General features: G+C 42.2%; 1 protein-coding gene across 3 annotated transcripts in view; it reads left to right on the top strand.

The window, feature by feature from the left end:
* The first annotated feature begins 453 nt into the window (after positions 1–453).
* KATNBL1 (katanin regulatory subunit B1 like 1) overlaps positions 454–26,173 on the top strand; it is a 50,917-nt gene continuing 25,197 nt past the window's right edge. For 2 of the 3 annotated variants that reach the window (XM_066277229.1, XM_066277232.1), the window contains exon 1: positions 454–594. The gene's annotated coding sequence lies outside the window, so the exon portion shown is untranslated. Of the gene's footprint in view, positions 595–13,558; positions 13,724–26,173 lie in introns of all 3 variants that reach the window. The other variant, XM_066277230.1, reaches the window with a different exon arrangement.

Below are 26,173 nucleotides of genomic sequence, written 5' to 3'. Positions count from 1 at the left end.
TTGAGCCACTGGCTGCAGGAGGGGAAGAGGGAGAAAGGGGGGAGGAGAGAGAAGCAGATGGTCACTTTTCCTGTATGGCCTGAGAGAACGTCCAAACCCAGGAGGTGCATATGCCAGGTGAGGCTCTATCCACTGAGCCACTGTCATGACACGGTCAGTGAATTTAAATGGGAGTGAAGAAATCTCTCCCTGTGCCATATTTTCATAGCAGATTGTAGAAGCTCCTGGTGCAACAGTTAACGTACACTAAATTGTAATTAGCACAGATCATTCTTTGACTTTTATCACCCTTAGTTCCTAAAGCAGTTTGCCCAGTAGTAGCAAGACTATTGTGAGTACCTTTGGCCACAAGGGGGCATTGTGGCCATACGCCCTCTTCCCCCTTCCTCCTGGCGCGGCCTGAGAGGGGCGGGGCCAACGTTGGGCGGAGCTTGCGAGGAGCCCAGCGGGGAGCAATCCCGGCGGGCCGCGCGCGGCCGCGTTTGAATGGCCCTAAGAGGGGTTCGGCTGGGAGCCGCGGGACTCGCTAGCCTTCCGGGCGCTGTTTGTCAGCGCTAGGGCTGGGCAGAGGCACCGCGGTACCATGAGGCGCCGGTAAGTGACGGCCGGGCCTGTGCGAGCCCCGCGCCCGCAGCTGCCCTGCCGGGGCAGGGTTTCTGGGCCTGGCCTCGCCCTGGGCCCACCTGCAGGCCCCGTGGGGGCCTCGGCCGGCCGGCCGGCCGGCGGCGGGGTGCTCGGGGCGGGGCGGGACGGCGAGGCCTCGGTCTCGGGGGTGAAGCCCCGGCCCGGCCGCGACGCGAGGGTGCAGGCTGCCGGCGCGAGGGGTCCGGGCCGGGAGAGGCGTGGACGGAACCCGCTGTCACTTCTCGGGTGGAGCCGACATCTGCACCCCCGGGAGGGGAGGGAGGACGGCGCGTGCGGCGACCTGTTTGAGGACAGGTTTTCCGGAGAGCCGCCGGGGCCCCGCCGTGGTCTTTCCTCATTTTCTGACGGCTTCTTGGTTTCCTAACAGATAAGCTTTTGTGTAGCAGGACAAAAACTTGACATAATTGCAGAAGAATTGCTGATTATAGCGTTTAAAATCTTCTTGTGTTTTCTGAAAATTTGTTTAGTAACTACGTCTCTCGACGTTTACTGCGTTCTTAAATTGGCTTCAATATGGAGATAACAAAGAGTTGGTTTGTTTTCTCGAGGCTTGTAAAGTTCCTTGGAATCGAAGTTGTCTATGTCAGTCTCTTTGCAGATTTTAAAAAGAGAAAAACTGTGACGGAAATTCTGTAATAATCACCAGTTTAGCATCAAAAAACATTCTGAGAAGCTAGTCCACATAATAGCTTAAACTTGTAAATAGTTTATCTTGCTGTTTTGTAAAACCAGCTCCAGACTTGAATCAGAACTTTATATATTGTGGCTTTTTCTTGGCTAATAACTAACATCGTAATAATAACGATGGCTACTATTTATTTTATGGTTCATATAGCAAGCACTGTTTCGAGAGCTTAGCTTTGGGACAGATACTCTTATCCCCATTTGACAAGAAGGAAACTGGACACAGAGAAGTTAAGTAACATGTACAAAGTTTCACAGCTAATAATAGTTGGGACTCAAGCAAGCTGGCGTCAAGGTTGTGACTGTCTATGCTACTCTGTTGCCTTCTTTGTATGTGGCTTTTTTTTTTCAGTTCAAGTACTTTCATTTTATTTACTCCTCTGAGTTGAGATATATATCTGTGTAAGGTGTGTTTGTGTACGCATATATTCACACACTATAAAATTGAGTTGCCTGCTCTTGTTGACCATACTGAAGTATTGTGCACTGAGTAAAAAATCCATTGGTATTTTAAGATAAATGAAGTTCATAAAGTTCATGTTTGTGTTGTAGTTTATAGTTTGAATTCCTTTGTATTATTTCCTGAAAGTGTAGAGAACAGTTCAAAACCTACATGTTCCTGAAAAATATACCATTATATGTTAATGTTTTTATTCTGAAAACTTATTGAGTAGTTACTGTAAGCTTGGAGTGATTATATATACTTATCAGCTCTCTAACAAGAAATATGGTTCAAAAGAAAAATCATTTAATAAGAAAACAACAGTTGACACTGTTAGTAGCAGAACATTAAGTTCATTGATCAGTTATCAACCTTTTGGTTGCCTCTGTGCTGGCACAGTGTTAGCTTAGTGGTTGTCCAACAGAAATGTGCTGGAGCAACAAGCCTGAGGGAGGTTAGTCTAGTTTGGGGCATGAGGTTAACAAACAAACGAACGAACGAATATGTATATATGTGTACATGATACTCTGTATTAGTATAGTGAGGGTATGCTGAACTGACCTGAGCAAATCAGTAAAGCTTCTGCAAAGAGGCCTGACCTGTGGTGGCACAGTGGATAAAGCATCGACCTGGAAATGCTGAGGTCGCCGGTTCAAAACCCTGGGCTTGCCTGGTCAAGGCACATATGGGAGTTGATGCTTCCAGCTCCTCCCCCCTGTCTCTCTCTCCTCTCGCTCTCTGTTCCTCTCTCTCTCCTCTCCAAAATGAATAAATAAAGTAAAATAAAAAAAATTTAAAAAAAAAGCTTCTGCAAAAAACTGACAAAGGATAGATATAGTCCATTGAATAGAAGGTGGAATTTTAGTGAGGAAACTGTTGGAATTGAGAATGAAAGTTATTTTTCTAGAGAACAGTAAATAAGCCTATTTGGAAAGTTCCTATTGAGAAAAATAAGATGTGGCAAGACCATGAGGAATGTTGTATGAGGCATATGTCAAAGAAGTTTAGACTTGATATATACACATATGAACAGAGAGAGATATAATTTGGGAAGTTTTAAAACTTAATTGGATGGTTCTCAATGGGGGCAATTTTGCCGCTCCTCCCGGAGACATTTGGCAACATCACAAGAGGCGGAGATGGGAAGTGCTGCTGGCCCACTGGATAGAGGCCAGGAATGCTACTAAACATCCTACGATAGAACAGCCCCTCCAAAAGAATTATCCCAACCGTCAGTGGTCCTGAAATTGAGAAACACTGTTTTAAGTGTATTGTTTATATGGCCAGCTCTGCTTCCATGTGCTATAAATAAATAAGTGAATGATGAATTGTAAGAGCATGAGTACAAGAAATATTAAAGTTGGGGAGAAGCTGGCTTAGAGACCCCAAGGAGAAAGCTGTTGTTAGAATCCCAGGGAAGGGAGAGACCGGAGGAGATAGGATGAGAGTAATGAGAATGGACAAGTAATAGTAAAATGAAATAATTATTTAAATACCGTTTTTTTCTAAGTTTAAAAGTAATGCATGTTTATTGTAGGAAATGTAGAGAAAGTGTGTGTGTGTATGGGGGGGAATCAGTTATAACCCCACCCCAAACAGAAGGAACAACTGTTAATGTTTTTGTGTAGAGTGGTTCCTTTCAGATCTTTTTTTATACTGATAACTACTTTCCCTATTATAAAACTAGGATTATATATTTTTCTCCCTATGACAGTTGGGTGTTCTTTGTTTTTTTTTTCACTCAGTATATCGTGAGTACTTCTTATTTTTAATTCTTTGAAAAGTGTTCTTAGGCCCTGTCTGGTTGGCTCAGTGGTCGAGGCTCAGCCCAGCGTGTGGATGTCCCAAATTCTATTTCCAGTCAGGGCACACAGGAGAAACAACCATCTGTTTCTCTACGCTTCCCCTCTCACCTCTCTCTCTCTTTCTCCCCTCCCTCTCTCTCTCCCCCTTTTCCCACAGTGATGGCTCAATTGGAACGAATTGGTCCCAGGTGCTAAGGATGGCTCCATTGCCTCTGCCTCAAGCACTAAGAATAGCTTGGTTGCTGAGTAACAGAGCAACACCCCATATAGGCAGAGCATTGCTGGGTGGAACCCAGTTAGGGCTCATGTGGGAGTCCATCTCTGCCTCCTCTCCTTTCATGTAATAAAAAGAAAAAAAAGGAAAATGTTCTTTTTAATGGTCAGTCTTTGTTTTTTTGTATTCTTTTTTTTGGTTTTTTTTTTTTAACAGAGACAGAGAGAGAGTCAGAGAGAGGGATAGACAGGGACAGACAGACAGGAATGAAGAGATGAGGAGCATCAATCATTAGTTTTTCATTGCGCATTACAACACCTTAGTTATTCATTGATTGCTTTCTTATATGCGCCTTGACCGCGGGCCTTCAGAAGACTGAGTAACCCCTTGCTCAAGCCAGCGACCTTGGGTCCAAGCTGGTGAGCTTTTGCTCAAACCAGGTGAGCCCGCGCTCAAGCTGGCGACCTCAGGGTCTCAAACCTGGGTCCTTGGCATCCCAGTCCGATGCTCTATCCACTGCGCCACCACCTGGTCAGGCTGTATTCTTTTAAAATTGGAAATTTTGCTTTGTATTCACAGGAGAGATTTTGAAGAAAGAAATATTAGAATATGATGACTGATTAAAAGGAGGATAAAAATCTACGGTATCTCCAAGTTTGTTTTTTTTTTTCTTTTTTCTTTGTATTTTTCTGAAGCTGGAAATGGGGAGGCAGTCAGACAGACTCCCACATGCGCCCGACTGGGACCCACCTGGTACTCCCACCAGGGGGCAATGCTCTGCCCATCCAGGGCCTCGCTCTGTTGCGACCAGAGCCATTCTAGCACCTGAGGCAGAGGCCACAGAGCCATCCCCAGCGCCTGGGCCATCTTTGCTCCAATGGAGCCTTGGCTGCGGGAGAGGAAGAGAGAGACAGAGAGGAAGGAGAGGGGGAACGGTGGAAAAGCAGATGTGCACTTCTCCTGTGTGCCCTGGCCGGGAATCGAACCTGGTACTCCTGCACGCCAGGCCGACGCTCTACCACTGAGCTAACCAGCCAGGGCTATCTCCAAGTTTTTTAATCTGGGAAGCTAAAAGAATGGTGGAGCTACCGTAATAAACTGGGATTCTCATAATGCTTTTAATTTTTTTTTTTTTTGTATTTTTCTGAAGTTGGAAACAGGGAGGCAGTCAGACAGACTCCCGCATGCGCCCCACCGGGATCCACCCGGCATGCCCACCAGGGGGCGATGCTCTGCCCATCTGGAATGTCGCTCTGTTGTGACCAGAGCCATTCTAGCGCCTGAGGCAGAGGCCACAGAGCCATCCTCAGCGCCCAGGCCAACTTTGCTCCAATGGAGCCTTGGCTGCGGGAGGGGAAGAGAGAGACAGAGAGGAAGGAGAGGGGGAGGGGTGGAGAAGCAGATGTGCACTTCTCCTGTGTGCCCTAGCTGGGAATCGAACCCGGGACTCTTGCATGCCAGGCCGACACTCTACCACTGAGCCAACCGGCCAGGGCAATGCTTTTCATTTTAGATATGTAAACTGCCATAATGAGGCACATAATGAGATTTTTTTTTCTTTTTCCTTTTTTATTTTTTTAATTAATTTTAATGGGGTGATATAATGAGATTTTAATGAGGACCCTTGATGCTTGTCACCTCACATTCTTTCTAAAACTCCTATAACTTTCTTTTTATTTTTTGTACTAAGGTTATTCTTCAGTTCTTTCTAACAAGTCCTCCCCTCTCCCCTTCTTTTTTTCTTTTTTAATTTTTTTTCTTTCCCCTGCCCCTTTTTTACTTATTTATCTATTTTTTATTCTCTCCCTCTCCCCTTCTTGGAAAGGTTTTAGAAATGTATTTGGGCCTGACTGGTGGTGGCACAGTGGATAGAGCATTGGCTGGAATGCTGAGGACCCAGGTTCGAAACCCTGAGGTCACCGGCATTAGCACGGGCTCACCAGCATCAGTGTGGGTGTCACTTGCTTGAGCGGAATCATAGACCTGATCCCATGGTCACTGGCTTGGACTCAAAGGTCGGTGGCTTGAGCAAGGGATCACTGGCTTGGCTGGAGTCCCCCAGCCACGGCATGTATGATGGGATGCAACTATGAGTTGATGCTTCTCATCTCTCTCCCTTCCTGTCTGTGTGTCTGAATCTCTCAAAAAAAAATACATTTTATATTAGAATCCTAAATATGGCTCAGGTTTGTTGGTCTTAAATTTTACTTTGAGAGATTAAAGGCCCTGGCCATTTATTTCAGTGATAGAACGTGGGCCCGGCATGTGGATGTCCTTGGGTTCCATTTCTGGTCAGGGCACACAGGAATAGTACACATCTGCTTCTTTACCCCAACCCCTCTCTCTTTACACACTCACATCTGCTTCTGCACCCCTCCCCCTCTTGCTTCTCTCTCTCTCTCTCTCTCTCTCTCTCTCTCTCTCATATCGCCTCCTGCAGCCATGGCTTGATTGGAGTGAGTTGGCCCTGGGCGCTGACGATGGCTCCATGGCCTAGGCCTCAGGTGCTAAGAAGAGCTTGGTTGCTGAGCAGCAGAGCAATGCCCCAGATGTGCAGAGCATCACCCCCTAGTGGGCTTGCCAGGTGGATATCCCAGTCCAGCTCATGCTGGAGTCTGTCCCTGCCTCCCCTCCTCTCACTGAATTAAAAAAAAACAAAAACAAAAAACGGAGAGAAAGAGATTAAAGGACTAGTTTGACATTAAAAAAATTTTGATTTGAGAGAAACATCAATTTATTGTTTTATTTATTTATGCATTTATTGGTTTATTCTTATATATGCCCTGGTGGGGAATCAGATCTGCAACCTTGGCATATTGGGATGATTGCTCCAATTTAGCTAACCGGCCAAGGCTAGCCTGGGATTTTTAAATACATTGATTGATGCAGTTTATAAACGAGAGATGAGTATAACTCTTAGCATCTTTAAAAATGCTTGCTCTTGGCCTGCCCAGGAGGTGGCGCAGTGGATAGAGCGTTGAACTCGGACATGGAGGACCCAGGTTTACAACCCTGGGGTTGCCAGTTTGAGCGCGGGCTCATCTGGTTTGAGCAAGGCTCATCAGTTTGAGCCCAAGGTTGCTGGCCTGAGCAAGGGGTCACTTGGTCTGCTGTAGCCCCCCGTCAAGACACATATGAGAAAGCAGTCAATGAGCAACTGAGGTGCCACAACTGAAGCTTCTCATCTCTCTCCCTTCCTGCCTGTCTGTTCCTATCTGTCTCTCTCTCTGTCTCTGTCACAAAAAAGAAAAATGCTTGCCTTTGGCCCTGGCTGATTGGTTCAGTGGATAGAGTGTCCACCTGGTGTATGGATGTCCTAGGTTTGATTCCCCCATCAGGGCACACAGGAGAAGTGAACATCTGCTTCTCTCTCCCTTCTTTCCCTCTTCCTCTCCCTCGGCCAGTGATTTGATTGGTTGGAGCATCAGCATGGCAATGAGAATAGCTTGGTTGGTCCAAGCACCTTGGTCTCAGGTGCTAAAAATAGCTTGGTTGATTTGAGCATCAGCCCCCTGGAGGGGGTTACCATGTGAATACTGATTGAGGCACATTTGGGAGCCAGCTTGCCCAGTGATGAGGTGCCTCATAAGATCTCATCAGCTAGTATTATGTTGCTGCTTAATCAATTGTTATACTTGTTAATCTATAATATATCAGATAATTTGGTGCTTTCTGGAAAATCTATTTAGAAAAATAAATTAAAAAAAAAAAAACCCTAAACCTAGTACAAATGATACTTTTACTGGAAGCATATACTTTTCAAGTTGGATAGGATATAATTTTATGTTGTTGGATTCAAATGCTGTGTTTCTACTTCATGCTCATCTCCAACTATCTTCTAATAGCTATTATTACCCATTAACTTTGGGAAAGTTGTATATATTCTTCTTTGTTCTTGGGACACAAGAGAAGAAATAGGAAAGAAGGTAGATATAATATTAAGGGTTCTATTTTTAATATATTAAGTTCAAGAATAAATGATTGTTAGACACTCATGTGGAGCTGACTTGTGGGCATTTGGAGAAATAAGTCCAGAGTTTAGGGGAAACATTGAGATGAACTTTAATTTTTTTTAATAAATATGTTAAATATGGTCACAGTTAAATCTTGGACCTGGGAGTCATTCTACCTCCTTCAAGTAGAGTGTGACTCCTCTGCTGGAGATGAGGGTACTCCCTAAGAGAAGGGAGCATTTGCAATTGCAGTATGTATTCTGATTTCAGCCCAGGAGTTATGGTGATAACAAACCGCTGTAACTGATGGGGATGTGTGGTAATCCTTAATTTAAGCATTGGAGTATAAGAAAGATTAGAACCATTATTATAAAAGAACTGTCTGTCATCTTTTGTTGATTTTTTTAATTCTCAAAGAGCAATCTATCCTTATTTCAAGGTCCTAGGGTATACTTCACATATTGATCAGGTACAGCAAAAATTAGGCATAAGTGTTAATAGATTGGTAATAGATTAGTCACAAATCATGAAGAGTGTTAAAATTAGTTTATATTAAGTTGTCTTTTTGAGAGTTGTATATCTTATTGGTATATCCTTTCATATATAGAGAGTCTGTCTATCTGGAAAGCATCAGAAATACTTTTAGTAGCTAAACAAGGGGTAAAAAGGATTCTTTTTTTAAATTTTATTTATATTTATTTATAGAGTGAGTCAGAGAGAGGGATAGACAGACAAGAAGGGAGAGAGATGAGAAGCATCAATCATTAGTTTTTCATTGCGTGTTGCAACACCTTAGTTGTTCATTGATTGCTTTCTCATATATGCCTTGACCGCGGGCCTTCAGCAGACCAAGTAACCCCTTGCTCGAGCCAGCGACCTTGGGTTCAAGCTGGTGGGCTTTTGCTCAAACCAGATGAGCCCGCGCTCAAGCTGGTGACCTCAGGGTCTCGAACCTGGGTCCTCTGCATCCCAGTCCGACGCTCTATCCACTGCGACACTGCCTGGTCAGGCTTAAAAAGGATTCTTTAGGTGACATTGTGTGTGTGTGTGTGTGTGTGTATTTCATTTTATGAGTTTAAGAAGACAATTAGGAAGGACTAAAGTATTTTTCCTCCCTGTGACTATTTCCAGAAAAATATTGGAATGTTCTAACAGGGAAAGTAAAGAGATATTCACTAAAACATGCTAATAAGATACTCATCTACTTAAGTGACTTAAGAAACTCTGAGTTTTGTAAAGATTCAAATGTCTATATAGTCATTTAAGAGATGTACAGTATGCTATTCATACATTTTAATTTCCTTAAAACATAATACTTACATTTAAATAACAAAATTTTAAGTGTCCACAAAGGAAATAGCTCCCTCTGACCTCACACATAGTCACACATAGCGTCTCTAGAAGTTAGTTGTCTCCATTTTCTTGTGTATCCTTCCAAAGATATTCAGTGAATATATAAGCAATCACTCATGTACACATTTTGTTTTTACCTAAGTGATATCATTCTGTTCTGCACCTGCCTCTCCACCCTGCCCTTGCATTTCCAGTGTAAGGCATAAAGTCACTGAAAAAATTAAAACTATTGGTCCAAAACTACTGATAAAGGTGATGATAAACAATCACCTAGCTCTCAAAAGTTAGCTAACTTCATTTACCATTATTTATTCCAATACCTAATGTAAAGGTGAACCTAGATATTAAAACTGAAGAGGACCACCTGACTAGGTTGTGGCGCAGTGGATAGAGTGTCGGACTGGGACGTGGAGGCCTCAGGTTTGAAACCCGAGGTCGCCAGTTTGAGCGCAGGCTCTCTGTTTTGAGCAAGGCTCACTGTCTTGGGCCCAAGGTCGCTGGCTTGAGCAAGGGGTCACTTGGTCTGCTGTAGTCCTCCCTCCCCCCGTCAAGGCACATATGAGAAAGCAATCAATGAACAACTAAGGTGCTGCAATGAAGAATTGATGCTTCTCATTTCTCTCTATCCTGTCTGTCTGTCCCTATCTGTCCCTCTCTGTCTCTGTCACAAAAAAAAACAAAATACAACTGAGGAGGACCTAGTTATTAAAACTGAGGAGGAGGAGGAGGTGGGAATGGTAATTCCCCATTAGCATCAGTTTTGTAATTTTTATTTTCAGTGAGAGAAGGGGAGGCAAAGACAGACTTCGCATGCATGTTGATTGTCATCCACCTGGTGAGCCCACTACAGGGTGATGTTCTGCCTATCTGGGGTGTTGCTTTATTGCTCAGCAACCAAGCTCTTCTTAGCACTTGAAGCAGGAGGCCATGGAGCCATCCTCAGCACCGGAGCCATCTCACTCCAATTGAGCCATGGCTGCAGGAGGAGAAGAGAGAGAGAGAGAGAGAGAGAGAGAAGCGAGAAGGGGAGGGATAACAGATGTGTTCTTCTCCTGTGTGCCCTGACCAGGACATCCACATGCTATTCTGACGCTTTACCACTGAGCCAACTGTCTAGGGCCCAATTTTGTAATTTTTATTTCAGGGTGATTTACCATAAAAAAGTTGGAATTGACTTTGGTCCCAACTGATTATAATGATGTGTCATCATGTTATACCCACTGAATCTCCAGAAATCTGTCTTTTCATGCTTGACCTGCCTTCCTGAATTTGACATCATTTCTTAGACCACCCTTCCATGGGAAACTGAATTAAGAGAAGGTGGTATAATAATCAATCAATAAAAATATTTTTAGGTTTTATTTCAAGTACTAGGGGTTTTGAATTGTTTTGAACATGGAATCAGATTAAGGGGAGTTTTATGATTTGAATATTTAATGATTATCAGGCTCTGATAACTTGGTAAATTCATTTCCTCAATAGGCATAAACCTAACAAGTGTACGAGACATTCCAGGTGACTTGTGGGGCACCCTCTCCCTGGACAGTGCATGAATAAGCACTGCCTGTATTTATTTTTGTGCTTCTTTTTCTTTTAAGTGTTCACCTCTTTCCCCAAGTACATGCCCTTCTGATGCATTCTTTCAAAATGTTAACTTTCAATCAGAATCTAGAAGGGATTAAAAGGCTCCAGACAAAAGTAAACAAGTCAACTTAGGAATGTATCATTACTCTAGCAGTGTGATAGTGTCTCATATAGTTTATAAAAAGCACAGTTAACATTCACTTTGTCACTTTTAGAGTACAAGTATTTGCTGTCTTTGTAACCCCGCTCCAAATCCCTTGCCCAAATATACTTAGAAAGAAAGTCACAGTTTAGAAATCATGTAATCTTTTGAATCTGGCTTCACATTAAAGGTATTTGAGGTTGGTTTTTGGGAGGAAGGTTTGGTTGGTGTATTTATTTATTTATTTAGGAGGGGAGATAGTGAGACAGATTCCCACATGTGCCCCAACCAGGATTCACCTGGCAACCCCCATCTGGGGCTGATGCTTGAATCAGCTGAGCTATTTTTAACACCTGAGGCCAGTGCACCTCGGACCAACCAAGCCATCCTCAGCACCTAGGGCCATAGTTGAACCAATCAAGCTCTGGCTGCAAGAGGGGAAGAGGGAGAGAAGGGGGGGTGAGAAGCAGATGATTGCTTCTCCTATGTGTCCTGACTGGAACCAAATCCGGAACATCCGTACACCAGCAGATACTCTATCCACTGAGCCACCGGCAAGGGCCTGTTTTATGTATTTTTTAAAAATTTAGTGATTGATTTTAAAGATAGAGGAGGGGGGGTGGGAGAGAGAGAGAGACAGAAACACCTGTCTGATCTGTTCCTGTATATGCCCTGATCAGGGATCATACTGGCAGCCTTTGCTTATCCAGACAACGCTCCAACCAAATGAGCTATCCTCAGCACCAGGGGCTACACTTGAACCAGTTGAGCCACTCTCTGTGGGAGGGAAGAGGTTAATAAGGGGGAGAGGGAAGGGGAGAGAAGCAGATGGTCACTTCTCTTGTGTGCCCTGACTAGGAATCGAACTTGGGACATCCATATGGCAGGTGGACGCTCTTTCCACTGAACCACCAGCCAGGGCCAAAAAGACAATATGTAGGAAAATATCATATTAATGACAAAACATAGGCTATAAAACTAAACTGCATGAAAGGAAAAGCAGCAGGATATTATTGGTGGTTGAATTACTGGTGATTTTTTATTTTATTTATTTTTGAAGTAAGCGATAACTTGTAAGAAATGCAAAATTTGGTGTGAAGTGAATGTAAAGGTTCTTGGCTCTTCCCTAGCTTAGCAGTTTACCTCTGGAAGCATTCAGTGTTTTTAGGGATATTCTAATGTGAGAGAGATAATTTTTATCTATATTTATTTCTGATTTTTTTTTTTTTTTTACAGAGACAGAGTCAGAGAGAGGGACAGACAGACAGGAACAGAGAGATGAGAAGCATCAATCATCAGTTTTTCGTTGCGACACCTTAGTTGTTCATTGATTGCTTTCTCATATGTGCCTTGACCATGGGCCTTCAGCAGACCAAGTAACCCCTTGCTCGAGCCAGCGACCTTGGGTCCAAGCTGGTGAGCTTTGCTCAAACCAGATGAGTCTGTGCTCAAGCTGGCGACCTTGGGGTCTTGAACCTGGGTCCTTCGCATCCCAGTCTGACGCTCTATCTACTGTGCCACCGATTTCTCTTTTTTTTTTAATGCAACACACTCCCTGCTGCTGTCAAATCCAGGAGTATGGAGTGAGAGGAAGACAGAGGACGTAGTCTTCCGGCACACATCTGTTTTTCTCTCTCTTTTCCCACCTCTGCTAGTGGGACAAAGTTGACTACATCTGTAGTCATTAAAGGGAATAGAACCTCTAGCCCAAAGAGCAAGGACATGCCATAGTAACTATCATTGTAGAACATTGCCATATACAGTATAGAGCTCATAATTAAGCTTTGCTCATTAAAGTGGTCTAATAATCTATTTCCTTTAACTTTTAATTGTATAGAAAAACAGAGAGGATGGTATAATGAACATCCCAATTATCGAGCTTCAATAGTTACCAACATTTCTTGTTTCATTGATACTTCAGATAAATATTGCAAATCCTTAAACATTATCTCTTTTCATCTGTATGATGCATATATTTCTGAAAGACTCTTTTTTAAGAAAAGGACATTAACATCATTATTCACTAGGAAAATGAAAATTAAAACCAAAGAGATTTAAAAAAATAAAGCTCACAGAGATGTACTAGATACAATGTATCCACTACTGACTAAATTTATTTGTTTGTTTGTTTATTTATTTATTTATTTAGGGACAGGAAGGAAGGAAGAAGGATGAGAAGCATCAATTCATAGTTGCATCTCTTTATTTGTTCATTGATTTCTTCTCATATGTTCCTTGACAGGGCGGTGGGGGGAGGTATTAAGCCGAGCCAGTGACCCCTTCCTCGAACCAGCAGCCTTGGGCTTCAAGCCAGTGACCTTTGGGCTCAAGCCAGCAACCATGACATCATGTCCAAGAGCCCATGCTCAAGCCAGCAACATCGGGATTTGGAAGTTGGGTCCTCAGTGTCCCAGGTCAACACTCTATGCACTGCACCACCACTGGTCAGGGTAGTGAGACTAAAATTAAAATATCAGTAGCATCTCATGATAACGAGACTGGAGCAATTGGACTTTCATATGTTGCTGATGAAATGTTAAATGATACAATCACTTTGGAAAACAGCTTAAGTTATACATTTAATATCGGTGAACTCTATTATTTATACCTTAATAAAACTGATTAAAAAAAGAAAAAGATATTACCACAATACCATTCAACTAGAAATCATTAACAATAACTAATAGTTTAATTCTTTTTTTTTTTAGATTTTTAAATTTCTTTATTCATTTTTAGAGAGAGAGGAGGAAGTAAGAGAAAGAGAGAGTGAGAGAGAGATAAAGAAGGGGGGAGGAGCAGGAAACATCAACTCCCATATGTGCCTTGACCAGGCAAGCCCGGGATTTTGAACTGGCAACCTCAGCATTTCAGCTCTACGCTTTATCCACTGCACCACCACAGGTCAGTCCACTAACAGTAATTCTTTATGCTCATACACTGTTGATGAGAATGCAAAATGATATAACTTTTAAATTTATTATTTATTTTATTTTATTTATTTATTTTTAGAGAGGAGAGAGAGACAGAGAGGGAGAGAGAGGAGAGACAGAGAGAGAGAAGGGGGGAGGAGCAGGAAGCATCAACTCCCATATGTGCCTTGACCAGGCAAGCCCAGGGTTTCGAACTGGCGACCTCAGCATTTCCAGGTTGAAGCTTTATCCACTGCGCCACCACAGGTCAGGCGCAAAATGATATAACTTTTAAAAGTTAAGTCAATTTTCTTTTTTTTTTTTTTTTTTTTTTCTTTTTTTTTAAATTTATTATAGAGAAGGGGGGGAGGAGCAGGAAGCATCAACTCCCATATGTGCCTTGACCAGGCAAGCCCAGGGTTTTGAACCGGCAACCTCAGTATTTCCAGGTTGACGCTTTATCCACTGCGCCACCACAGGTCAGGCACATAAGTCAATTTTCTTAAAAATTAAACATATACCTACTGTATGGCCCAGCCATTCCACTCCTAGATAGTTGCCAAAGGAAATCGGCTCAGTAATACTAAGATTTGTACATGACTATTCACAGCAGTTTTATTGTCAATAGTCCAAACTGGAAACAACCCAAATGTCCATCAGCAGGTGAATGGATAAACAAATTGTGGTATATCCACACAATAGGATACTGTTCTACAGTAGAAAGGAGTGGACTACTGATACATGTAACAGCATGGATGATTCTCAAACTAATTATGTTGTGTGAAAGAAACTATTACTCTCTCCCTCACCAAAGAGTATATATTACATAATCCTGTTCATATAAAATTCTAGAAAATGCAAACTGTTCTGTAGTGACAGAAAGTAGATCAAATGGTTAGGGAAGGATTGCCTAGTAGCACAGGAAATTTTTGGAGATGACAGATGGGTTCACTATGTTGTTTATGGTAATTGTTTAATGGTTGTATATGAATGGATATATACATATATACTTTATGTACAGTTTAAATATATACAGTTCTTTGGTACCTTGAGATATGAATTTAATTCTTTCTGTAACCAAGCTCATAAGTCAGTCAACTCATATCAAACTGCTGATACTGAACCCGTGCGCCCATGTGCCAACTAGCGGCAGCTTCCCAAATCATGACTCGTATCTCAGAATTTCGCTCGGATCTTGAACAAAAATACGGACCAAGTCGCAGCTCGTATCTTAAAAAAAATTCGTATGTTGGTCTGTTTGAATCTCAAAGTACCACTGTATACTTTAAATATATACACTTTCTTATATGTAATTTTACTCGAGTCATAAATAGCTCCCTAATCACATATCAAGCCAATATTCAAATTTTCCTGATTCTTAGGTTTTTTGTTTGTTTGTTTGTTTTGACAGAGACAGAGATAGAGAGAGGGACAGAGAGACAGGAGGGAGATGAGAAACATCAGTTCTTCATTGCGGTCTCTTAGTTGTTCATTGAGTGCTTGTTCATTGATTGCTTTCTCATATGTGCCTTGATGAGGGGCTAAAGCAGAGCAAGTGACCCCTTGCTCAAGCCAGTGACCCTGCGCTCAAGCTGGTGACCCCTTGCTCAAGCCAGCGACCCTGTGCTCAGGAGCCCATGTTCAAGCTGGCCACATCGGGGCCTCGAACCTGGATCCTCCGTGTCTCAGTCCGACGCTCTATCCACTGAGCCACTGCCTAGTCAGGCTGATTCTTACTTTTTTTTTTTCATTTTTTCATTTTTCTGAAGCTGGAAACGGGGAGAGACAGTCAGACAGACTCCCGCATGCGCCCGACCGGGATCCACCCGGCACGCCCACCAGGGGCAACGCTCTGCCCACCAGGGGGCGATGCTCTGCCCATCCTGGGCGTCGCCATATTGCGACCAGAGCCACTCTAGCGCCTGAGGCAGAGGCCACAGAGCCATCCCCAGCGCCCAGGCCATCTCTGCTCCAATGGAGCCTTGGCTGCGGGAGGGGAAGAGAGAGACAGAGAGGAAAGCACGGCGGAGGGGTGGAGAAGCAAATGGGCGCTTCTCCTGTGTGCCCTGGCCGGGAATCGAACCCGGGTCCTCCGCACGCTAGGCCGACGCTCTACCGCTGAGCCAACCGGCCAGGGCCTGATTCTTACTTTTTTTAGCACGTTTTTTAAAAAAGTAGGATCTAAGTAATTTCTACATATTATATTCAGTTGATACTGTCTTTTTTGATATATAAGTTCCTCATCTTATTTTTTTCTTGCAAAATATTTGTTGAGGAAACTGAGTTTTGTGTCCCAAAGAATTTCTATTTTTCTGGATGTATCCCCATGGTACTGCTTATGAGGTTCCTCTCTGTGTTCTGTATTTTTTTTAAACTGTTAGTTGAGGCTTGATTATGTTCAGGTTATATTTTTTCACAAGAATATTTAATAATAGTGTTGTGTAGTATATTTTATGTGTCACATCAGGAGGCATACAACATCTGGCTTTCTCCTTTTTTGTGGTGCTAAAATGGATTAGCATCCATTAATCTATGATGAAATCTCCCATCTGCTTTTACATCTCTTTTTGCTTTCTATTCATGCTCAAATTGAATAATCATTTCTGGAGAACTGAAAATATGGAATAAGGCTCTAGATTCTGATTTTTTTAGTACATAAGAGTTCAACCGTGGTTGTTTAATTAGAGAACTTTGCTTTATCTCAATTGTATAATTTGCTGTTTTTCTTCAGGACTCAAATCTGGTATTACCTGAGATATTTTTCTGAATGTTTTGGTGCTTCTCAAATTAGATGCTTGCTGCTACCTTTTTAGCAACCTATACTATCTATTCCTCTTTTACAGAACTTTATTTATTGGCTTTTATATTTATTGACTTTTTTTTTTTTCCTGAAGTTGGAAACGGGGAGGCAGTCAGACAGACTCCCGCATATGCCCGACCAGGATCCACCTGGCATGCCCACCAGGGTGCAATGTTCTGCCCATCTGGGGTGTTGCTCTGTTGCAACCAGAGCCATTCTAGCGCCTGAGGCAGAGGCCATGGAGCCATCCTCAGTGCATCCTCAGCACCCGGGCCAACTCTGCTCCAATGGAGCCTTGGCTGCGGGAGGGGAAGAGAGAGACAGAGGGGGAGCGGTGGAGAAGCAGATGGGCGCTTCTCCTATGTGCCCTGGCCGGGAATCAAACCTGGGACTCCTGCACGCCAGGCCAACACTCTACCACTGAGCCAACCAACCGGCCATGGCCTTTATTGACTTTCTTGTCATTCTTCCCCACTTGGCCATGAACTTCTTTTTTTTTTTTTTTTTTTTTTTTGTATTTTTCTGAAGCTGGAAACAGGGAGAGACAGTCAGACAGATTCCCGCATGCGCCCGACCGGGATCCACCCGGCACGCCCACCAGGGAGCGATGCTTTGCCCACCAGGGGCGATGCTCTGCCCCTCTGGGGCGTCGCTCTGTTGCGACCAGAGCCACTCCAGCGCCTGGGGCAGAGGCCAAGGAGCCATCCCCAGCGCCCGGGCCATCTTTGCTCCAATGGAACCTCGCTGCAGGAGGGGAAGAGAGAGACAGAGAGGAAGGAGAGGGGGAGGGGTGGAGAAGCAGATGGGCACTTCTCCTGTGTGCCCTGGCCGGGAATCGAACCCGGGACTCCTGCACACCAGGCCGATGCTCTACAACTGAGCCAACCGGCCAGGGCCGAACTTCTTTTTTTTTTAAAGATTTTATTTATTGATTTTAGAGAGAAGGGGGAGGTAACAGGAAGCATCAACTCATAGTAGTTGCTTCTCATATGTGCCTTGACTGGGTAAGCCTGGGGTTTTTGGTTTTTTTTTTGTTTTTGTTTTATTTTACAGGGACAGAGAGAGAGAATCAGACAGGAACAGAAAGAGATGAGAAGCATCAGTCATCAGTTCTTTGTTGCAACACCCCAGTTGTTCATTGATTGCTTTCTCATATGTACCTCAACCGTGGGCGTTCAGGAGACCAAGTAACCCCTTGCTCGAGCCAGTGACCTTGGGTCCAAGCTGGTGAGCTTTTTGCTCAAGCCAGATGAGCCCGCGCTCAAGCTGGCGACCTCAGGGTCTCAAACCCGGATCCTCCACATCCCAGTTCGATGCTCTGTCCACTGTGCCACTGCCTGGTCAGGCAGCCTGGGGTTTTGAACTAACAACTTCAGCATTCCAGGTCCATGCTCTATGCACTGTGCCATCACAGGTCAGGCAAAAAAAAAAATTTTTTTTTTTTGAGAGAGAGAAAAAGAAGGAGGAGAGAAATGAGAAGCATCAACTCATAGTTGCATCAGTTCAGTTGTTCACTGATCGCTTCTTATAGGTGCCATGATGGGAAGGGGCTCCAACTGAGCCAGTGACCTCTTGCTTAAGCCAGTGACCTTTGGGCTTTAAGCCAGCAACCTTGGGATCAAGCTAGAGACCCCCACGCTTTCGAGCCACACTGAAGCTGGTGACCTCGGGGTTTCGAACCAGGGACCTCAGCATTTCAGGTTGACACTCAATCCACTGTGCCACCACCAGTCAGGGTGCCATGAGCTTCTTGAAAAATAAGGCATATACTTCTTTTTTCATTTACTTTTTATTAAATTTATTGGCGTAACATTGGTTAATAACATTATATAAATTTCAGGTGTACAATTTTATAATTCAACATCTATATATTCTATTGTGTGCTCAGTAGCTAGAGCCTAATTTTCCATCACCAAATATTTGACCCCCTTTACCCCCTTCATCCTTTCCCCACCCCTTTCTCCTCTGACAACCACCAATCGGTTGTCTGTGTTTTTTTAGTTTGTTTTAAGACATGTACTTATTCATTTCTTGCCACGTGATACGTGCTCAGTAGATGCATGTTGAATATATGTGCTTTCTTTAATAATTTATAAAATGAATCAAAATACTGGAGCTTTCATTGCAATGATATTCATTTACTCACTAGAAGATAAACAGTATGTATCTGTTATATATATTATGTATATATATTTAAATTAACTAAGAGTTGTTGAGTGGCCTTTTAGCTTGTGTGTATAAAGTTATGAAATCAGTCCCTGCCCATGAGAAGTTTTCATTTAGTTGGCAAGAGGAAACACAACCTGGATCAGTTTATGCCAAATGTCTTACATGTAGGCCCTCAATTATTTATTAATTGTTAGGTTCTAAGTTAAGTATTATTAACTAAGTGCCATAGAATGGTGGCGAAGGAAAAGATCAGTGAAGTTAGGAATCAAGAAATGCTTCAGAGCCTGACCAGGCTGTGGCGCAATGGATAGAGTGTCAGACTGGGATGTGGAGGACCCATGTATGAGACCCCGAGGTCGCCAGCTTGAGTGCAGGCTCATCTGGTTTGAGCAGAGCTCACCAGCTTGGACCCAAGGTCACTGGCTTAAGCAAGGAGTTACTCGGTCTGCTGTAGCTCCACGGTCAAGGCACATAAGAGAAAGCAATCAATGAACAACTAAGATGTCGCAATGAAAAACTAATGATTGATGCTTCTCATCTCTCTTCGTTCTTGTCTGTTTGTCCCTGTCTATCCCTCTCTCTGACTCTCTCTCTCATTGTTAAAAAAAGGGGAAATGCTTCAGAGAGGAAGATTTTAACCCAGTTATTATATTCACAGGTGTGATGAACTAGAAAGGAGGGAATGGGACTTTGCAGGGAGAAGAAGCATTAAGCCACCAGCCAGGGCCTGCATCTTTCAAATTTTATGCATATCTGACAGAATAAAAAAAATCTAGAATGGTGGCTAAGTTTGGGACTTAGCATTTAGTTATGCAGTCTTCTCAGAGCCTTTTTATTTATTTTTTGAGAGAGAGAGAAAGGAAGAGAGATGAGAAGCATCAGTTCTTCATTATAGCACCTTAGTTGTTCATTAATTGCTTTCTCATATGTGCCTTGATGGGGGGGAGGGGCTCCAGCCAAGTCAGTGACCCTTTGCTCAAGCTAGTGACCTTGGACTCAAGTCAGCGACCTTGGGCTTCAAGCTAACGACCTTTGGGCTCAAGCCAGCGACCATGGGGTTTATGATCTCACACTCAAGCCAGCGACACCATGCTTAAGCTGGATGAGTCCGTGCTCAAGCCAGTAACCTTGGACTTTTGAATCTGGATCCTCTGCATTCCATGCTGATGCTCTATCCATTGTGTCACTGCCTGGTGAGGCCTTGGAGCCTTTTTAATGTATTGAATTAATTTTCAAGAAGTAATTTCACACACAACATATTCAAACATATTTGAACAGAGTAAAACATTCATTATAATCTATGTGTATACTCTAAACATGATTTGGGAAATTCATTAGGAAACTATGGGAGATTTGAGGATTTTGCTATGAACACTATAGGCAGTGGTTGTAAAGGATGATTTATAGGGACCAGGAACAGAATGGTGGCAGGAAAAATCAGATAATTGTTATAGTAATTTAGGCTTGAAGCGATGGGGCTAGAGATCTGACAGTGGAAAATGGAGAGTCAGAATGGAACCATGAAATATTCTGAAAGAAGATTCAAGAAGACTTAGTGATTGGTTGGAAGGAAGGAGAGAGGAATCAAATTAATTCCCTCATGTTTCTAGTCTGAGAGAAATTTGATGCCAGTCATTTAAAATGTGGTAGATAGGAAGGACAGCTAGTTGATTTAACATTTTGGAAAAAATTGAAGAGGTTTCTTTTAGATGTGTTGACTTGGACTTAGTGATGGCAGATTAGGAAGTTAAATACACAGAAGTCAGAGGAGAGAATAGGTCTAGAGAAATAGCTGAAGGCATGAAAGAATATTTTTCCAATTTAAGTTAGAGAGAAAAAGAGTCATTCAAGGTAAAGGAACCAAAACAGATTAAGGAAACAAGGAGAGCCAATGAACAAGGAGAGTCTAGATAGTGCTGTGTCATGTGAACAGAAATATTAGGGTAGGAGGGAAGGCCACTGAAGTGATAAAAATGCTAAATAGTGATGAAGAATGAGTAATCTTTAGAGTTGGCTTGGCCGACCTTGATGAGCATAATTAGTGCTATGAAGGCTCCCTTATAGCTTCAGGTGACCTTGAAGATGCAATTCTTTTAGAAGAGAGGGCAAAATAAAAGCAAGGTTGTAAAGGGTTAAAGATAAAATGGAAAGTAAAAAGCACTCATTGTAGAAATTTGGCAGGAAAAAGAAGTAGAGAAAGAGTATAGGACTTGATAGGGGAAACCTGAGCCTCTTTGAAAGCAGAAGGGGAGGAATCAGTTCAAAGGGAGAAATCGAAGATATAAAAGTGTATATGGGATCTAAGTCCCAGATGCAATGAGAAAGTAAGAACTGAGAAAATTAGATAGAATTGCCCTAATTTTGGAAAAGTTAGAATAGATTTTTTTCCTATGAAATGTTACCTCTGTGTATCAGCATTTACATCTTTTCCACTTTTTGGTTGTAAGGGAGCTATATAATCAAGCTGCTTTTTATAAGACAGTAACTTCATTATGCTAAAATATTTCTCTTTTAAAAATTATTTATTGATTTTAGTGAGAGAAAAAGGGAGAGAGAGAGAGAGTTAGGAACTTTGATCTGTTCCTGTAGGTGCTCTGGCCGTGGATAGAACCAGCAACCTCTGAGCTTCAGGATGATGCTCTAACCTACCGAACTATCCAGCCAGGGCTAAAATATTTAAGATATGAAAATAATTCATGTTTATTATAGAAAATAAACATGTGAATGAAGGGGGAAATCACCTCTAACTCCACCAGCAATAAACAACTTCTGTTAATGTTTTGATAGAGCCCTTTTGAATGGGTTGATTTTATATATATGTATATTTTAAAAAACCAGGATTTACTACATACCAATTTTCTTTCTAGCTTTTTAAAATACCATTATTTTCAAACCTTCTTCACTTCACACAAAAGAATTTTTTTTTGAAAGGGGAAGAGAGATAAACATCAACTTGTAGTTGCAGCACTGTAGTTGTTCATTGACTGCATCTCATACATGCCTTGACTGGGAGGCTTCAGCCAACTGAATGACCCCTTGCTCAAGCCAGCAACCTTGTGCTTCAAACTAGTGACCTTTGAGCTGAAGCAGGCAACCTGCGCTCAAAATGGTGATCCTGCACTCAAGCCGGTGACCTTGGGGTTTCAAACCTGGGACTTCAACATCCCAGGTCAGTGTACTATCCACTGCACCACCACTAGTTAGGCCCCTTTCATTTTTTGTGTGTGGCAGCTGCCTCATAGAGAAACCAATGATTTGTCTTTAAACCCTATAAATTCCCAGAGGGACCTTAGAAGAGAAAAGAGGTTACCCTTATAGGGTGAGTGAAGTATTGGAGATAGGGTTCCTATAGTTTATGTTCATTTATCTTTCCTTTGTCATCTCTTTAAGAAATTAGTACTCTCTAGCCCTGGCCAGATAGCTTGGTTGGTTAGAACATCATCACAAAATGCAGAGGTTGCCAGTTTGATCCCCTGTCAGGACACATACAGGAACAGGTCAGTGTTCCTGTCTCTCTCTCACTAAAATTAATAAATAAAAACTTTAATAAGAAAAATAGTACTCTCATCTTATTTGGGTATTCCAAATTGAAAATGTTGCCTATACTCTAGTAGGAAATGACTTGGATTCAATTAACAACAACAGAAAGATGTGGTAGAATGACATGGATTCATTCCATGCCTTATACTATACCATTAACTAGCTACCTGTCTTTAAGTAATTTACTTGATCTCTCTAGGTTAGAAAAAATTAGGCTGGCCTAACCTGTGATGGTGCAGTGGATGAGGTATGAAACCTGGAATGCTGAGATCACGGTTCAAAGCCCCAGGCTTGCCTGGTCAGTGCACATATGAGAAGCAACTGCGAGTTGATGCTTCCTGCTTCTCCCCCTGCCTTTCTCTTTCCTCTCTCTAAAAATCAATAAATAAAATATTTTTAAAAATTAGGCTGAAGCTTTACATTCTAAAAACTTTTTATGTGTTTTATTATCATATGATTGTAGTTATAAATTTTCAATCTCAAGATTTTTTTTTTTTACAGGGACAGAGAGAGAGTCAGAGAGAGGGATAGATAGGGACAGACAGACAGGAATGGAGAGAAATGAGAAGCAACAATCATCAGTTTTTCCTTGTGACACCTTAGTTGTTCATCAATTGCTTTCTCATATGTGCCTTGACTGTGGGGTTACAACAGACCAAGTAACCTCTTGCTCGAGCCAGCGACCTTGGATCCAAACTGGTGAGCTTTTGCTCAAGCCAGATGAGCCCGCTCTCAAGCTCGTGACCTCAGGGTCTCGAACCTGGGTCCTCTGCATCCCAGTCCGATGCTCTATCCACTGTGCCACCACCTAGTCATGCCAATTGCAAGACTCTTGACAAGGGCCCTGGCCCGTTAGTTCAGTGCTAGTGTCGGCCCAGTGTGTGGAAGTCCCGGGTTCGATACCTGGTCAGGGCACACAGGAGAAGAGCCTATCTGCTTTTCCACCCCTCCCCCTTTTGCTTCTCTCTCTCTCTCTTTCTCTGTCTCTGTCTCTCTCTTTTCCTCCCCTCCTGCAGCCATGGCTCCAGGCACTGAGGGTGGCTCCATGGCCTCTGCCTCAGGCACTAAAGAATGGCTCCAATTCCAACAGAGCAAGGGCCCCAGATGGGCAGAGCAACACCTGCTAGTGGGCTTGCTGGGTGGATCCCGGTCGGGGCGCATGTGGGAGTCTGTATCTGCTTCTCCTCCTCTCGCTAAAATAAATAGATAAATAACTCTTGGCAAGAATACCATAAATGCCCTTTGTACTAGTGAGAGTAACTCTAGTGGTGGTGATTGGAAGAGAATCACTGACACCAGCAATATTAATTATTACAATTCTTTGTACACAGTCATACTTTGTTTTTTTAAGAAGAGGAATGGAATTATCAAGTGCAATAGCAGAGCTAAATAAAATATAAGTAATTGGTATACAGGACTATTGTATGTTAATATAACAAGAAAGCTTAGTTTGATCTTGAGCTGTAGCTTAAGTTATTGTAGACAAAAGTCCAGACATGTTTCATTCCTGTATGATGAGCTTTTCTCATTGGAAGTAGGCAGGGAGTATCTGAACACTTAGAGCTATTTAATCTCTTGATTTGGCAGCCATTGTAGTAAATTATATGAATAGATTCCTTTTCATCTTTCTGGTAGGAGATAATTACTCTATCAAGGGAATTCATCTCTCCAGTTCCTTCTACATGCCATTGTTTTTCTACCTTCTCAAGAAAATACCCATAGCAATTACGATGTAGCCTTTATTTAAGAAAATACACACTATATCCAGTGTTCAGAATAGTTATAAGTAAAGTTAGTATTTTGGTCTCAATCTCTTCTAGCCCTTGCTTTATCTCTCAAGGCCTTAATTTCATTATTTTTTTTATTTAAAGATTATTTCTATATTCTGTAATTAATATCTTCAACCACTCTTGATTCCATTTCTGATTATTCTCATTTTGTATATTATCAAATGGCACTTTGGAAATATCTAGGAGCTTCAACAACTACTTTTAGTCTATTTATTTATTGTGACAGAGACAGAGAGGGGGACAGATAGGGACAGACAGGCAGAAAGAGAGAGATGAGAAGCATCAATTTTTCGTTGTGGCACCTTAGTTTTTCATTGATTGCTTTCTCATATGTGCCTTTACTAGGGAGCTACAGCAGACCAAGTGACCTTTTGCTCGAGCCAGCGACATTGGGCTCAAGCTGGTGAGCTTTGCTCAAACCAGATGAGCCTGCACTCAAGCTGGTGACCTTGGGGTTTTGAACCTGGGTCCTCCACATTCCAATCCGACGCTCTATATACTGTGCCACCGCCTAGTCAGGCACTTTTAATTATTTGAGTAGCACTGTTAAATGCTCTTGGGAAAAAGGATATCCTATGTATATTATTGCTCAGGAAAGGTACTACTAAATATATAAGGCAGAAAGCAAACTGGAATTTGTAGTGTAAAAATCCTTTTTAAAGAGGCTTTATCACTACAGTTTTAATAATTCCCTTTACCTTTTTAAGCTCTATTGAAATACAATTTGCATACCACAAAATATGCAGTTTACTGATTATAATTATATACAGAATTGTGCAGTCATCAACCCAATCAAATTTTAGGACATTATCATCACCCCCCCAAAGAAACCTTGTACCCATTTGTAGTTATTCCTACTTCCACTCCAGTCCTAGTCAACTCTTTACTCTACTTTCGGTATAGATTTTACTATTATGAGTATTTACTTTTATGGGTATATAAATGGAATCATATAATATATGATCTGTTACTCTTAGCATGATATTCATACATATTGTAGCATATATCAGTACTTCCATGTCTTTTTGTTGCTGAATAATATTCCAAATGGATATACCTCATATTGTTTATCCATTTACCAGCTGATAAATATTTGGGTCTGTCACAGTTTTGGCTATTCTGAATAATGTTGTTATAAACATTTGCATACAAGTCTTCTGTGGACATAAACTTCATTTCATATCTTTATTATATGCAGCTTAAGTGTCTGTTGCCGATAGCTTATTGGTTGCTTGCGTAACTGTATTAGCCAATGGGGTGAAGTTGCCACAGCTGAACGCAAATTGAGTGGGTCAGGGGGAAGGTGAACATTTGTTTGCATTGGCAATCATCTGCTTTTGAAACAATTTAAGGCTGAACGCAAATTGAGCGTGTCAGGGGGAAGGTGAACATTTGTTTGCATTGGCAATCATCTGTTTTACATAAAAACTACGTCTTAACGTAATTTCTTTTAAGAATGCCTCCTAGAAAATACAGCACTGAAGAGGAGAGAAAAGGAGCTAAAGCTGCACAAAAACGGCTTTCTCGACAAAAAGAAACCACTGAGCAGAGAAAGACAAGGCTTGCTTCAGTCGCAGAGCAAATGTGTCTTTCTCGGCAAAATGAGACTGATGAGCATAGAGAAACAAGGCTTGCCTCAGATGCAAGACAAAAAAGCCTGTCTCGACAAAATGAGTCCCTTGAACAAAGGCGGGAGAGAAATACAAAAAAAACAACAGAGTAATGCTGACCGAAACACAAAAAGGATTAAAACAGTTTCAAACGGAGAAACTTTAATTTTTGAGCATTCCTCTGGTGACATGAATATTAAATGTGAACACTGTCAGTCCTTAAACTTCAAGTTAGAAACTAATCAATTTGACCGTGGCAAGGAAGGATTTTCTCAATGTTGCAAGTACGGAAACATTGTAGTTCCACTAATTGAGAATTGAGATCTTTGACATGTGAATTAACATTTTATTATTTAAATCACCTTTATTTATTGAGCTAGCAGTGGCTCTTAAGAAATGTACCACCAGTGGTTTCCTTCATTGCACTCTACTTTAAGCAATTAAACAAGTAGAAGGGGGAAACCCCGTGGGGCACTAAGCAAAGGGGCGTCCTCGCCACCTGCCCTGGGTAATTCAGTTTGAATTAGCAGACA

Source organism: Saccopteryx bilineata, chromosome 4 (assembly GCF_036850765.1).
Source record: "Saccopteryx bilineata isolate mSacBil1 chromosome 4, mSacBil1_pri_phased_curated, whole genome shotgun sequence".
Taxonomy (NCBI): domain Eukaryota; kingdom Metazoa; phylum Chordata; class Mammalia; order Chiroptera; family Emballonuridae; genus Saccopteryx; species Saccopteryx bilineata.
Note: the sequence above shows the minus strand (reverse complement) of the source record. Positions and strands in the feature narration are given on the sequence as shown.